At 42.2% G+C, this 4822-nt stretch overlaps 1 pseudogene; it reads right to left on the bottom strand.

Moving 5' to 3' along the window:
• Positions 1–2261: 2261 nt before the first annotated feature.
• On the bottom strand, positions 2262–4057 carry LOC130915867 (general transcription factor II-I repeat domain-containing protein 2-like; annotated as a pseudogene).
• Between the last annotated feature and the right edge of the window lie 765 nt (positions 4058–4822).

Genomic DNA, 4822 nt, shown 5'->3' on the forward strand with positions numbered 1-4822 from the left:
GGCCATTTTTCTCTGCAATGTGACGTTGCGACCAAAGGGGGCTGTTGCTTCTGCTCCAGCCCCTGTTGTGTCACGTCAACCGGGCCTCATCTTCCAGCTCCATTCTCAGGCGGTTTACTTCGTGAACAACTCTCCTGACCTCATTGATCATACTCACCCGATGCCTGAACAGGAAAAAGTTTATCCATAGGACAGAATAAGCTTTCCTCTACTAGGTGTAAATCAATGATTTGGTTTACTTGAATAACTAATTGTATACACCTAATTTAAATTCCCCTTCCACCATCACCTGTACAATTTTGTGAAATCTTATTAGGAGGGGGAAATGACATGTCAAAGATGAAATATCCATAGATCCAAATTCCCCTCTGGTAATTCAGTTGCTCAAGTGCCAGAAAATCACAAAACATCAAACGTTCTATAAAAATACTACAAAAGGTTTTCAGTTTTGTTATGACCATGCCACAGGGGTTCTGTAAATATAGTCATCAGAATGACTTGTATTTGCATAGACAAAAATGATTTAACATTGTTCAATGAGATTTTTAAAGAACAAATATTCAGCACTTTACAGCAGAGGAGTTCCAAAAAAATCGATTATTACATGCATCGCGATTCGACGTGACGATTCGATTACGATTCATAAAGGTTCAAAAACGATTTTCACTCATAACTTTATGACAGCCGCTTGTTGCCGAACAAAATTCAAGACAAGCCGCCCCGACACCGTGAACGGACGCATGCACAACGTTATGATGGATGCTCCCAGTTACTGGGAGAGATTTACACCTTTTGAAAAGACTGGAAAATAAATTTGTGTATGAGACAGAAGCGCGACCCGGTGGTCGCGGTTTTGTGCGCAAGTTTTTAGAGCGAGAGGGGAAGAGAGATAGTTCATTGCTCTTTGTCTTTCCTGCTGTCCAGCAGTAGTTTTAAGGTATTTCAATTGAAAAATGTCCTGAGTGTGTTGCTAAAGACCTGTGTGCGTCTATAAGAGGTGAATACACTAACCCTGTTGTACTGTCTGGCCTTTATTGTTGTTTTTGAGATGTTGATAGTTAGCGCCGAGCACTAAGCTAATTAGCTAATTCGCTAACGTGTATTTCATATGCAGAAGGTGTAAAACCATGATTAAGTACAGCGGTAACACTACAAACATGCGAAATAGTACAGAAATCTGTTGGCGGGGGAGAGAGGGATAGAAGAAAGTGCGCGCTGTAATGACTGTGTGTGTGGTGGTGTCAAGAGCAGTTGTGATTTCCACCTGTAAGACTGTGAGAAAAAAGGTGTTTTGGTTAAAAGAAGTCTTATTTCTAAAGACACTTTGTGTCCTGAAAATGTGGAATTCTTTCCACCTGTGAAAATTTTGTCTTGTTGAGAGAAATAAGTACTCCCTTTGAAATTGTTAATGTTTTTGCACTTTCTAAAAAAATAAATAAAAAAGCAGCTTAAAGTGATCCTCTAACTTAAATACATGTGGGCTGTAACGTGGGACGTCCTTTTTCTTCAGAAATGTGCTTTTACTCAATAATTTGCAGGATGTCAAACGAAAGGGGCAGTAGCAGTGATGAAAGTCAAGCTTACCTCAGCCATCTGGCGTCCTCTTGTGGGTACAGAAGTATTATTTTACAGCCTGCAAATTAACTTTAGTTCACTCTCAGTGCTCTCATTAACCACATTTCAAGATTCAAGAAGCAATGAAAGCATGCAGGGAAGCGCTCTTCCTAGTGCAGGGGTGTCAAAGTCAAATGGACAAGGGGCCAAATGAAAAATTTAAGGAACAAGCCGAGGGCCGGACTGATTGAATGTTCATTGAAGGGGGGGAAAAAAAAAAAATGACCGCATATAGTCTAGTGATCCCCATTGAACAGACTGAAAACCTACAAATATATTACTATATGATCAAATAAATCAATCATTTCTTATGGCTTCGTCAGTAAATTTTAATTTTCAACAGGGACAAAAGACTGTAAAAATCCCCAAAACATGAACATTAAATGACTGAAGCTGTATTATTCAAGGCACCATCAGTATAACTTCTCAAGGAAATGGCAAAAATGGCCTGAATTTACTTCAAAGAAATAAAATCAGCAGTTTTCTATTTCACTCAACAATATATTTTTATAACAAATTGGATTGAAATACAATAATAAAGTCCAAAAATCTATTAACATGAAACATTTTTTTCTTCAAGGAAAAGTCACGTGATGTGAAAACAAATATTTCACTTTTAAAGTTTGAGTAAATTTGCACAGTAATGTTCACTTTTTTGAAGATGTGGCTGATACTCTGTGGTGTCCTTTGAACAAGTTCATCAATGTTCGGGGCCAGGCTCTGGGCTGAGGAAATCCTCAGGATTAAGTGGAGGTGTTCTGCAGTAAGTTGACTTCTGTGTGATGTTTTGTTTAGCTTCATCAAAGAAAACCGTTGTTCACACAAGTATGTGCTGCCAAACAGACAACGTTTGAGCAGCCTGGATGCGTAACCGGAGCATTGTTTCTGGGAGGAAACGGGCAAACTCCATAGCACCCACCGCCGCATATTTTGCTTTCAGTGCATCACTGCATTGGAGCTCGATCAGCTCCATTTGGAGGTTTGGTGGTGAGCTTTCGTCAACTGCAAATGGATTACTGAGCAGTTCAAACCTACTTGTTTGTGCTTCAAAGTCACCAAATCGGCGTCGGAAGTCAGCGGCGAGTACACTAATTTTATCAGCAAACTGCGCGCACGGGAACACACTGGTAGAGAGCTTTTCTTTCATGGTCTGGCAGCAAGGAAAGTGGCTCAAGTTTTCTTTCCGCATCTGTGCCTCCCACAGAGTCAGTTTGGTTTTCAACGCCTTCACTGTGCTGTACATATCAGAGATGACACGACTCCGACCCTGCAAAAGCAAGTTCATTGCATTCAGATGAGTCGTGATGTCACACAGAAATGCCATTTCCCACAAAAATGTTTCATCTCGGAGTTGAGTATTGTCTTTCCCTTTACTGTCCAAGAACAGACAAATCTCACGCAGCTCAAAGCATCTTTGCAGCACCTTTCCCTGTCTTAGCCATAGCACCTCAGTGTGATAGGACAAATCACCATGCTCAGTTTCTAACTCGCTCAGAAATGCCTTGAACTGGCGGTGATTTAAACCTTTGGCTCTGATTAAGTTAACTGCGCGTGTGATGGTGCTCATTACATGTTCCATTTTTAAGGCTTTTCCACACAACGACTCCTGATGTATGATACAATGATGAGCTGCCAGCTCACCTAGGGCGTTCTCCTCCTGCATCTTTTCCCGTATCCTTGCCACCAGTCCACTCTTGTGTCCACACATCGCCGTCTGTTGTCAAACCCACAAGTTTTCCCTAAGGCAATCCCATCTCATTTACACATCTTGACACCTCTTCATACAGATCATGTCCTGTAGTTGTGTCATGCATAGGACGTAAAGCCAAAAACTCCTGTCACACTCAGGCTGAAGTCCACTCCGCGAATGAAGATCGACAACTGGGCAATGTCAGAAATGTCAGTGCTCTCATCCACAGCCAGCGAATATGTGATGAACTCTTTTCCCTTTTTCACAAGCTGCTCTTTTAGATTGATGGACAGCTCGTCCACACGCTCAGCGTTGGTGTTTCTGCTCAGGCTCAAGTTCGAAAAGAGTTGCCTTTTGTCTGGGCAAACTTCGTCACAAACTTTTAGCATACAGTTTTTGATAAAGTCCCCCTCAGTGAATGGCCGGGCTGATTTAGCGATCTCTTCTGCCAAAATAAAACTGGTCTTGACAGAAGCCTCGCTTTGTGATTTGGCTTTTCTGAACGGAGCCTGCCGAGATTTGAGGCCTCGTTTTAATTCCTCCGCCTTCTGTAGCCTCTGTTCCATGTCCATATTCTTGTCTTTGTCCGTGTGTTTTGTCCCATGATGCGGTCTCTGATTAAACTTTCATTACAGCCACACTTTCTCCACACAAAAGATACACAGGTTTTCCAGCTACCTCCGTGAACATGTACTCAGACTCCCACCTTGTTTTAAAATCCTGGTTCTAAGTGTCCACCTTCCGTTTTGCCATTTTTTTAAATGTTGGCTATCTGAAAGTTGATGCTAATGCCCGCTGATGAATAATGAAATGAAATGGCCTCCTGCTTGGAGCGCCACTGTTGAATTGTGGGAAATGTAGTCCGTTGGTGCTGTAACGCATGACCGGTCGGATGCGGCCATAAAAGTACCAAACAAATGGAGCATGCTTCCTCTTGTGCACTTTTATTTAGCCAAATAAATCCTCCTCGACCACTCGTTACTCGGGAGCTGAGCGGTTCGCACACACGCGTTCCCACATGAACTCCAACTAAAAGTAAACAGTAACAGAAGAAGAAACAATTCGATATAAATAAAGCAACGCCACCGTGTGGTGGATATCGGAATGAACACCAATCACAGAGGTGACCGTTGCAGTGCGTGTAAGGTACCTGGAGGCTGCTGGCGTGCAGCGACCTGCAGGCCAGTTCTGATCATTTATATAATCCCGGGGGCCGGAAAAAACCCTCTTGCGGGCCTTGGCTTTGACATATGTGCCCTAGTGGATCATCAACTCTTTTACCGAGACACCGGACATAATACAGTATGCCCGCATACGCACACAAGGATTATAATCTGCATCCATCCATTTTTTATACCACCTATCCTATTTGGGATCCTAGGGCCTACCACATTTAAAGTAAGCTAAAATGTGGTTTATAGCTTGAATTTGTCACGAGTTTATTACATTGAGTTTGTGAATTTACTACTGATGTGCAAGCAACATTTCATTCACAACTATTGACAGGAGCAAAGAGGG

This window comes from Corythoichthys intestinalis, chromosome 5 (assembly GCF_030265065.1).
Source record: "Corythoichthys intestinalis isolate RoL2023-P3 chromosome 5, ASM3026506v1, whole genome shotgun sequence".
NCBI classification, from domain to species: domain Eukaryota; kingdom Metazoa; phylum Chordata; class Actinopteri; order Syngnathiformes; family Syngnathidae; genus Corythoichthys; species Corythoichthys intestinalis.